At 43.7% G+C, this 11,795-nt stretch overlaps 1 protein-coding gene across 2 annotated transcripts in view; it reads right to left on the reverse strand.

Moving 5' to 3' along the window:
* Ubap1 (ubiquitin associated protein 1) overlaps positions 1–11,448 on the reverse strand; it is a 29,424-nt gene extending 17,976 nt beyond the window's left edge. The window contains exon 1 of one of the 2 annotated variants that reach the window (XM_057790689.1): positions 11,266–11,448. The gene's annotated coding sequence lies outside the window, so the exon portion shown is untranslated. Of the gene's footprint in view, positions 1–11,257 lie in introns of both variants that reach the window. The other variant, XM_057790688.1, reaches the window with a different exon arrangement.
* Between the last annotated feature and the right edge of the window lie 347 nt (positions 11,449–11,795).

Consider the following 11,795-nt stretch of genomic DNA (forward strand, 5'->3'; position numbering starts at 1 on the left):
ATACCTGAAACACTCTTCTAGACTCTTCAGGCACCCATACACTCACATGGATATACTCATATACATAAATAATATAATTTTTAAAAATTAATAAGCCTGTGGAGAGATGGCTCAGAGGTTAAGAGCATTGCCTGCTCTTCCAAAGGTCCTGAGTTCAATTCCCAGCAACCACATGGTGGCTCACAACCATCTGTAAGGAGGTCTGGTGCCCTCTTCTGGCCAGCAGGCATACACACAGACAGAATATTGTATACATAATAAATAAATAAATAAATATTAAAAAAAATTTAATAAGCCTGGAGATGGTGTCTCACACTTTTAAGCCCACAGTGGACAGATGATCTTTAGGGCTTGCTGACTAGCCAGGCTAGCAGAAGTACAATGAGCCTGATTCAAGTGAGACCTTGTCTCAAAAACAAAAACAAAGTAAAAAATAAAAACACCCAATGTCATCCTCCTCTAACCTATACACACAACTGAGTACACCACATTCACAAACACACACAAAATGGGAAGAAAAAAACATCTAAGTATGTAATTCATAAAGAAAAGGAAATGACAAAATTTAAAGAGGACAGACAATTCTAAAATAAAGATAGGAAAGAATCAGGTGAATGAACGGCACACCAGGGCTCTAAGAGTCCAAGGAGTATCATCAAATGAAATACCTGTTTTATACAAATTATACCAGAGGGGCTGGAGAGATGGCTCAGAGGTTAAGAGCATTGCCTGCTCTTCCAAAGGTCCTGAGTTCAATTCCCAGCAACCACATGGTGGCTCACAACCATCTGTAATGAGGTCTGGTGCCCTCTTCTGGCCTTCAGGCATACACGCAGACAGAATATTGTATACATAATAAATAAATAAATATTTAAAAAAAAACAAAGTATACTAGAAACCTAGCTCTTTTAGCAACTAAATATTCTGCCAAAAATTGATAGTACTAGATCAGGTAAACAGACTGAACAGCTACCAACTATAATGACAATCTCCAAACCATACTACCACTCCCACACACAGCCTCTAGTTACCCAACTGAAGTGTTCCAGTAAAACAGAAAGTCATCAATACCAGCCTGATAAAGAAACACTTTAAAAGTCTTTACCCTATTCTCTGGAGAAATGGCTAATTAAGGTTTTTGACTCTGAAAAGCATTCCCCATGGCCAATCTGAAGGTCTCAGAAAGCAGTACAGAACGTTTAACCCGAAGCGTAAAGTAAGTGCACTTAGGCACACACCAAGGTCATAACAGCTAACACCTACTTCAGCTCTAGCTATTTTTCCAAAAGCAGACAAACCAAAAGTGAAGTCCATTCTCCAAAACACCTGACAATTTCCCAAGTTTTTTTCTTTTTCCTTTTTATTTATTTATTTTTTTTTTTGGTCTTTGTGAGATAGGGTTTCGCTTTGTTGCTCTGACTGTTCTGGAACTCACTCTGTAAACCAGACTGGCCTTGAACTTGGCCTCTGCCACTCAAATGCTGGGATTGATTACCCCAATCCAAAAATCAGATTGCAGAGTACATCTGCAATTCCATCCAATCACAAAGCCCAAGCTCAGACACTCTGGACCAGAACAGCCAGCAACCTCACTAAACTTTAGAACAGTGTTTGCCAACAGCCCTACTCAGAGAGACTGCAGCCAAATTATAGGATGCACCCAACCTTATAGGATGCAACATGCAGCTCACATTATTCCAGACCCCCGTTTACAGCCAGTTCAGCTATGAAGTAGAACTAAAGCATAGCCCAATCTGCCCGAAGACAATTGCCGTACCCTGCTTACAGTCCTTCCCATCACCAAATTCAGTCAGTAGCATCTCCCGAGCATGAAGCCCAGTCAAGAGACCCACCAACAAGGGCCCAGCCAGAAGCCCTACTCAATCTCAAAACAGACAGCATTTTGGTTCCACCAAATCCCAGCAGCAAGCTGTTGAAAATACATATATAATAAAAATATATAATGTATACTTATATATTTTATATTTATGTTTATATCTATAAATTTCATATATATATATATATATATATATATATATATATATATATCCCTCCAAAAGACCTGCGCGCCACCTCCAGAATTCAAGGTCAAAGAAGGGACTCAACTCTCAGAAGAAGTTGTTTTCTAACTTCCACACATACACATGCACCATCGCATATGCATACCCAAACGCAAGCATGCACACACACACACACACACACATACATATATATACATCATGTACACACTCACAATAAATAAGTAAAATATGTGGGTGGTTTAACATCTTTTTTCCAAAACATGGTCTCACTATGTAGCTTTGGATGGTCTCAAACTCACAGAAGATCTGCCCTTGCTGCCTCCCAAGTGCTGGGATTAAAGGCATGCAAAACTATGCCCCATATACATCTTTTCAAGCATACAATTAAGCAGATAAATAAATAAGAGCAGACATGTGATGTTTTTCTGTTGGCTTAGTGGCTGCAGATGAATCTACTGATATTTCAATTATCATCTGCAGCCCCCACAGCCCCTCCATCAGTGCCCCACCCCAAGGCCTGGTGGGGCTTCCAGTCCTACCAGCCCCAGCCCAAATGGCCAGTGGGTCACTGACTGAGGGGCCATTGAGCAGCAGACGATAGTTAAAATATCAGTAGATTATCAGGGCGGTGGCCCAGCACGGCCGGAGGATCTCTGTGAGTTCAAGGCCAGCCTGGTCTACAGAAGAGTTCCAGAACAGGCTCCAAAGCTACAGAGAAACCCTGTCTCAAAAAAACAAAAAAAACAACAAAAAATCAGTAGATTAATGTGTAGCCACTAAGCCAACAGAAAAACATCATTTGGCCCCCATGTTGGGCACCATATATAGTTGAACTTTCCTCACAAATAATGACATGGTGACTTATTAATTATGAAAGCTCAGCCTTAACTTAGGCTTGTTCCTCCTTCTAGTTCTTATAACTTTAATTAACTTGCTGTTATTAATCTATATTTTATAGTGGGCTTTTTACCTTTCATTCTGTATCTCTGACTCCCTCTGCGTCTTGCTGGTGTCTCCTTGGTTCCTTAATTATCTCCTATTTCCTCTCTCTACCTGAAAGTCCCGCCTATATCTCCTGCCTTGCTATTGGTCACCAGCTCTTTGTTAAGCCAATCATAGCAAAATACCTTCATACTGTGTAGAAATCTCCCACAACAGGTATCGTGTGGCACATGCCTTCAATACCAGTACTCAGGAGGCAGAACAGGATATCACTAATTTTGAAGGCAGCCTGGTCTATAAATACTGAAACACTGTCTCCAAAAGGGTGTGAGGAAGGAATGATGGTCACTTCACAGTGAACAGGCAGACACATGATGCACATATATACACGCAGGCAAAACAGTCATACACATAAAATAAAAAATAAATCTTAAAATAAATATATGTGTAAGAGGAGGCTGAAGAGATGGCTCTGCAGTTAAAGAGATCTTGATGTTCTTGGAAGAGGACCTGATTTGGTTCCAAGCACCCATACATGGTGTCTTACAACAATCTGTCACTCCAGTTCCAGGGCATCCAAAACCCTCTTTCAGCCTCAATGGGCACAGCACAAAGGTGGTACACAAACATATAGCCAATCCCTTGTACACATATAATTAAAAAATAAAATAAATCTCAAAAAAAAAAATCTGGAGGTAAAGAATACCTGAAATGAAGAAGAAACAGCTTCAACAGAAATCTCTATCAAACAAAAGAATACACAAAATAGATGATACAAAAATATCCAAACAGATGGGCAGTGGGTGAGCACACCTTTAATCATGGTAGCAGAGGCAGGAAGTCTACAGAGCAAGTTCCAGGACAGCCAATGCCACAGAGAAACCCTGTCTTAAAAAGAACAAAAACAAATGTGTGTATATATGTGTGTATATGTATGATATATATGTATCATACATGCATATATTTAAACAAATGTGTGTGGAGGCGGGATTCTGCCTCAATACTTAGAAGCCTGAGGCAGGAGAGCTATAGTGGGTTCAAGACCAGCCTGGGCTACATCCATATCAAGTAGCAAGCCAGCCAGAATATACATAAACAAGACCAGGTTCAAAAAAAAAAAAAATCAGGATTAGGATTAAAATGCTGCTGTCCAACAAGGCAGGCAAAGCCATGTGGATCATGAATGCGTCCCAATAGGGTATTAAAGGAGGCTGAGGACAGGTCACTGAAGCAGCAACAAACAACAACGTATGGCATTAAAGGTAGCTGAAAGTCAAATTAGCAGATTATCAGCTGTTTTGTTGCTCTCTTCTGATTTACCCACCCCTTTCTTTCTTCAGAATTTATTTCCATTAGTTCTAATTATGTGTATGTGTTTATGTGTACAAGTTGGGTCCCTGGGAGTTGAAGTTATAGGTAGTTGCGAACCACCCAATGTGGGAGTTGGGAACTGAACTTGGATCCTCAACAGCAGTGTTTGTTCATAGCTGCTAAGCCATCTCTCCAGTCCCTGCTTTTTCTTCTCAGATAGTCTCATTACGAACCCTGACCGGCCTAGAACTTGCAGTACACAACCGGCTGTAAGGAGCAGTCATTTTCCTAACTCTGCCTCCCATGTACTGTAGGCTTGTGCCACCTCACTCAGGGAGCTGGTTGGTTTTTGTCACCTTAATACAAACTCCAGTCATTTGGGAGAGGGCCCTCAGTTGAGGAGTGCCCTCCATCAGATGGGCCTGTTGGCAGGTCTGTGCAGCATTTTCTTGATGTGGTAGCGCCTACAGGGCAGCACCACCCCCGGGCAGGGGTCCTAGGAAAGCAGGCTGAACTAGACATGGAAAGAAAGCCAGTAAGCAATAGTCCTCTGTGGTTTCTGCTTTGGTTCCTGCCTCAAGTTTCCGCCCTGGCTTCCCTCAGTAATGACCTGTGACCTGTGAGCTGGAAGATGAAACTCTTTCCTTTCCCAGGCTGCTTTTGGTCAGTTTCATCACAGCGACAGAGAAGCGTCTGGTTCAACCAGCTGTAACCATTTTCTCAGTGTGCTTTTTACTGCTAACTGAGGCTGAGCGCTATAGGAAAGACAGCAGGACATGGTAATGAGCACGTCTAGTCCCAGCTACTAGGAACGCAGAAAAAGGGAGAGCGTTTGAGCCATGGGTTCAAGACCACCCTAAGCAACATAATAAAGCACTTTTTAAAAAAGAGGTAAAAGTCAGCTCAAGGCTGAAAAGTCCAAACAGCTTCCATGAAGACCTCATTGTGATAGCAGCAGCTGCCATCTCACAGTGAGACAGAAAAGCAACAGATGAAGAGAGGCCAATTCTGCTGGGGTTTTGTTGTTGTTTTTTCGAGACAGGGTTTCTCTGTAGCTTTGGAACCTCTCCTGGACTCACTCTGTAGGCCAGGTTAGCCTTGAACTCACAGAGATTCATCCGTGTGTGCTATCATTATTTGTAAGTATGTGTCCACACGATGCAGGTACCCACAGAGCCTAGACACCCATCACCTGGAGCTGCAGGTAAACACAACTGTAAGACTCCTGAGTGTGAGTGCTGAGAACCAAACGCAGTCCTCTGAAGAGCAGCAAAAGCTCTTATCTAAGAGCCATCCCCCTTTGCTCTTGCTCTTTTATGATCAGAAACTTTCCGGCTCTAACTGGCATTCCATGGGAAGTATTTCATTCCAAGGACAACACGTCCAATGTCCTAGTTTCTACTACTGAGCTCCACTTTTTTTTTTTTTTTTACTTCTAGGTTTCTTCCCTTTTTTTCTTTTGAGACAGGATCTCATTCTGTATCCCTGGTTGGACTGAAAGTTGATATATTACAGATCAAGAAGAATTCATAGAGATTCACCTGCCTCTCTGCCTCCTGAGTGCCTTTTTTCCCCCTTTCTTCCTCCACTCCTCATCCCCAATCTTCGGAGACAAGTCCAGTCTGGCCCCAAATTAACTATGTAACCACAGATGACTGGTCCTCCTGCCTCCACTTCCCGAAATGCTGGGATTACAGGTGTGCATCACCACGTCCAGCTTATTCCACGCTGAGGACCAAACCCAGGGCTGTGCGTATACCACACAAGCACTCTGCCAACTAAGCTACATTCTGCAGACTCAAAAGGCCGGGATGAGGATGCAGCTTAGTGAGTAGAGTGCTCACCTGGAGAGCATGAGGCCGGGGGACCCGATTTGTCTACTGACCTCCTGAGGGCACCAGGCACACACACGGTGCACATTCCATACATGGGCACTCACACATACACATAAAATAATAATAATAAAAAAAAAAAAACGAGCCAGATGATGACAGCACATGCCTTTAATTCCAGTACTCAGGAGACAGAGGCACGCAGATCTCTGAGTTTGAGGCCAGCACAGTCTACAGAGATAGTCCCAAGACATCTGGGGCTACACAGAGAAACCCTGGCTTGAAAAAAAAAAAGTTATAAAAGACAGAAAAGCTCATTTCATTAAAATGAGTTTTACAAGATGTGAGACTGCACATGTAGTCCCAGCACTTGGGAGGCAGAGAAGAGTACACTGGCTAAAGTTCAGGCCAGTCAAAGCTATGTAGCCAGACCCTGTCTCAAAACTAAGGCTGGCAAGATGACTCAGCAGTTGCCACCAAGCCTGATGACCAGAGTTCAAACCCCAGGATCCACATGGTGGAATAAACCAACTCCCATAACTCGTCCTCTCACCTCCAAACATGTGCCTGGTCATAAAATCTTCAAAAAATCAACATTAAAAAAAAAATCATGGGCTACTCTCACCAGAAGGCATAAACAGATTAAAAAATGACAGTCATAAAATATAGGAAGATATTCATAACTCATACATTAAAAAATTAATTAAGCTGCAGAGTGGTGGTGGCGCAAACCTTTAATCCCAGCACTTGGGAGCAGAGCAGATCTCTGTGAGTTCAAGGCCAACCTGGTCTACAGAGTTCCAGGACAGGCTCCAAAACTACAAAGAAACCCTGTCACGGAAAAAAAAAAAAAGCTGCCCGGCGGTGGTAGCGCACGCCTTTAATCCCAGCACTTGGGAGGCAGAGGCAGGTGGATCTCTGTGAGTTCGAGACCAGCCTGGTCTACAAGAGCTAGTTCCAAAACCACAGAGAAACCCTGTCTCGAAAAACCAAAAAAAAATAAATAAATAATAATAATAAGCTGAATGTGTGGTGTTTTACACCTGTGATTCCCAACCTGAGAAACAAAGGCAGAAGGATTAAGAACTCTAGGTCAGTCAGGGCTACATCAAGACCCTCTTTCAAAAGATAACCAGGATAAAGAAAGAAATCTTACTCAACCAAGAAGAGAAACAACCCAAAATAATGACAAAAAATAAAATATACAAACTTCCCAGAAGTACAAATTGCCAACAAATACATGAAAACAAGTCCAACTTTAGAAAACACCAATTTAAAAATCACACAACAGATACCATTTTAAACCCCCTCCCCAAATCATTAAACAGTTTAAGTTTCCCAATCTCAAGTGCCAAAGACGAAAATGAAGCAACAAAACACATACTGGCAGCCTCTTGACTCAGTCAGCACAAGATTCTACCAGGAGCCAGTGCAGTGACTCAGATGCTGCAAGTGTTTAGTAAGCATCAGTAACTGCTATTGAGCAAAGCATGGTGGCACAAGCTACCGTCCCAGAAGCTGAGGCAGAAAAACAGCTGGAAGTCTGACGACAGCCTGGTCTACGTAGGGCGTTCCAGGCCAGCCAGGGTGACACAGAAACTGATTAAGAACCAATATACCAGAATGCGTGTACCTGGTGGTGGTGGTGGTGCACGCCTTTAATCCCAGTAAGACAGAGACAGGTGGATCTCTGTGAGTTCAAGGCAGTCTGGATAGCCAGGGCTACAGAGAAACCTTGTCAAAAAAAAAAAAAAAAAAAAAATATAACAGAAAAAAAAAATCAGTGCCTATACTCAGAAATACTGATATACTTACAATGCTGAAAATATGCAAAAGAACTTGCATCATCAGTTAAACTTCAGGAACCCTAAGCTTTTTGGGGCAGTAGGAGAGGTAAAGTCTCACTATGTAGTTCAAGTGGGTCCTGTACAACTCAGAAGTGCTGAGATGACAGGAACATGACACCACTCCTGATAGATTTTAAATACAATAGTCAAAAGGTAAAAGAGGAACCCACACCTGACAACCTAAGTTTGATTCCTGGAACCCACAAGGGGGGAAGGAAAGAACCAATTCCTGAAGGTTGTTCTGACTGTCCTGGAACTCACAACTCACTCTGTAAACCAGGCTGGACCTCAAACTCAGAGATCCACCTGTCTTGGCCTCCCTGAGTACTGAATTAAAGGTGTGCACAACCACCAGCAGGACTTGGTCGATTTAAAAACTAAAAACAGGCAGGGCTGGGCGCTGGTGACACACACCTTTAATTCCAGCACTTGGGGTGACTGAGGCAGGCGGATCTCTCTGAGTTCAAGGCCAGCCTGGTTGACAAGAGCTAGTTCCAGGACAGCTAGGGCTGTTACACAGAGAAACCATGTCTCAAAAAACCAAAAAAAAAAAAAAAAAAGAAAAGAAAAAAGGCTAAAGACACAGGTGACATTTGTCAAAGAAATGTGCACTGATAATCACTGGCAATGTCTATCTACTGTATCTTACTAGGATACTGTTTTCCCAAATCAAAAGGAAAAATAAAGCCAGCCAAGTGTGGTACTGGCAAATGCCTTTCATCCTCAAACTCTCAACAGAAGAAGGAAGATCTGAGTCTTTAAGCCAGAATGGTTTGCAGGGTTCTAGGTCAGCCAGAGTTACATCCTAATGCATATTAAGAGAGTATCAAAAGAAAAGGGAAAGAGGGGTGTTGGAGAGAGAGTGCAGAGGACAAGAGAGAACACTACCTCCTTTCCAAAGACCCAAATTCAAGTTCCAGCACCTACACAGAACCTTAGAACTGTGAAATTCCAGTTCCAGAACACTCTCTTCTGTGCAGACACACATACAGGAAAGACACCCATAAGACACCCATACATATACGCACAAAAATAAACTTAAAAAAAAAAAGATTAAAAAAGGAAACAAAAACAGACACATGTCACAATTAAGTAAAAAGTTTTGAATACTAAAAAGAAAAGTTTAAAAGAATTCAGCAGAGTGGTACTGCACTCAGGAGAGGCAGGCTCATCTCTGTGAGTTCGAGGCCAGCCTGGCTTACAAAGCGAGTTTCAGGACAGGCAAGACAACACAGAGAAACCCTATCTCAGGGGAAAAAAAAAGTAAAAATTCAGGGAGTTTTTATATTTACATACTTCAATCTTTGTAAATTAAGACTTTTTTCTCCATGAGGCCGTTAATTACCTGCTATGCAGCGACAGGGACATTTACTAAAGAACTACTAATTCCCCGGTTCCATAACTATGACTCACTGATGAAATGCACAGTAGGTTTTCAGTAACAGAATGAATAAATGAATCAGAAACAAAAACTCAATCTATAAAACTTCACTTTCGGAGCCAGGCGGTGGTGACGCACGCCTTTAATCCCAGCACTCGGGAGGCAGAGGAAAGCAGATCTCTGTGGGTTTGAGACCAGCCTGGTCTACAAGAGCTAGTTCCAGGACAGGCTCCAAAACCACAGAGAAACCCTGTCTCGAAGAAAAAAAAAAAAAAAAAAAACTTCACTTACGATACCTAAGGCAATCTTTTTCTTATTGACTTTAGACATTTTGTGTTCTTTGCTTAAGATGATATGGAAACTTTCAGTTTAACTAGGCTGGGATACTAAGTAGGAAGAAAAATGTTTATAAACCCAGAGATCATGCCTTTGATCCCAGCACTCAGGAGGCAGAAGTAGGTGGATCCTCTGTGCGTTCGAGGGCAGCCTGGTCTACAGAAAGAGTTCCAGGACACCGGGGAGGTGGGGGGGGGGGTTTTAGGCTGGGTGTGATGGCAAGTGGAAAAATAAAAATTTTGTAGATTTACTTATTTTTTGTGTATGAGTATTTTGCCTTCATGCTGTATGTACCCACCACACTCCTGCCTAGTGGTCATGGAGGTCAGAAAAAGGTTTCAGAACTATCCCCTGGAACTGGAGTTATGGATGAATGTGAGCCACCATGTAGGGACAAGAGCTGAAATCAGGTCCTCTGCATGAATAAGTGTTCTTAATTGTTCAGACCCTAAAAAGAACTATTTACCAATGAAAATGAAATACCTTGCTTTATCATCAAATCTGAAAAAAATTCAACAGAGAAGCATCCACCATATTTATTAAAATTCCCAAATACTAACAACTACGACTGAAGAAACAGATAAAGCGCTAAGAATGAGAATTAGAACATTATATATAATACACGACAAATTTTGGGTTACAACACACTATGATGTCTAAAAAGTATCAAAATCTTACTCTAGTTCAACACAAAAAAACTTTAAGTCTCAAGTCAGAAAACAATTACATGGGGTCAAGGACCGCTGGTAAAAAAGCAAATGCTTGGCTTCAAAAGACAGACTTGGGGTTGTTTATGAGACCCAGGTGGGTAACCCAGGTATTTCCACCCAAAAAAAAAAAAAAAAAAAGATTAGCCGGGCGGTGGTGGCGCACGCCTTTAATCCCAGCACTCGGGAGGCAGAGGCAGGCCGGATCTCTGTGAGTTCGAGACCAGCCTGGTCTACAAGAGCTAGTTCCAGGACAGGCTCCAAAACCACAAAGAAACCCTGTCTCGAAAAACCAAAAAAAAAAAAAAAAAAAAGGGATTAAAGTCTAGGGAAGATATAGCTAGAAAAGACCAGACAATGCCAAAGATTCCCCCTACTCCGAAAGCATTCACCCTGGTCTGATCTCTTTTTCTCCCTCATCTCATCGCCCAATTAACTAAATGCTCACATTCCACGCTCGCCCTCAACTCCCCAGCACTCTTTCTTTCCTAAACCTGGATTTCGTTCCTCGACCTGCTCTAGCTCCCACTGAGCTCCCACTGGAATGGCAGAGAGGTCTACTGAGTCCGTCTCCTAGGAGAGAATTAGTCCCCTTAATTCCAACTCATTTGCCCGCACCCCGTCTGCCGTCTGCCCTCCGCCCCTTCAACTCCGGTCCCTTCTGTTCTCCAGTCAACTCTGACCCTTCGCCCAGAATCCGCCCTAGACGTCGGTCGCCGTCCGGCTCTTCCTCCTTCCCTCCCCGGTACTCCAGCTCCTTTCATCCTGCGGGGGCCCCCAGGCACCGGGTCCCCAGCTTCCCTCCTCCACTGTCGCCGGGTACCGGCCCCTTCCCCCAACTCCGCCCCTCTCCCCCTCCCCCAGAGACAGGCCCCCTCACTTGAATACCGCTGCCGTCCAGAAAGCTGAAAGGTGCTGGCTCCGCCCGGCCTCCCGGGCTCAGTCCCCGCCTGGCTCCCGCTGCCCCTAGGGAGAGCGAACAACCCCCATTCCAACTCTATCCGCCCCGGGCCAGACCGTCACCGTAGCCACCGCCAGTACCACGGCCGCCATGTTGAAGGCCGACTTCCCTCCTCCTTCCAGCCGTCGCTCCGCCCCTTTAGGCGTCTGACATCATGGCGTTGAACCCCACCCGCCCGGACCAATGGGAGGAGCCGACAGTGACGTAACTAAATCCCTCTTCTGGAGTTGAAGGATCCCTGCAACCAGGAGCTTTGATTGTGAAATGACAACCCTGCTGACCCAGGGAAAGAAAGGAGGGGTCACTGAGAGGTTAGGGACTCAGGGTTAGGGACAGCGGCAAAGCGAGAACCCTAGAGACTTGAATCGCGAGGGCACACCCAAAGGCTTAGCCGTGAATCCTGGGAAATTAGAAAACCTCCAAGATTCCGGGACCCGTTTCACCCTTGTCAGGTCTC

Source organism: Chionomys nivalis, chromosome 16 (genome assembly GCF_950005125.1).
Source record: "Chionomys nivalis chromosome 16, mChiNiv1.1, whole genome shotgun sequence".
Classification (NCBI taxonomy): domain Eukaryota; kingdom Metazoa; phylum Chordata; class Mammalia; order Rodentia; family Cricetidae; genus Chionomys; species Chionomys nivalis.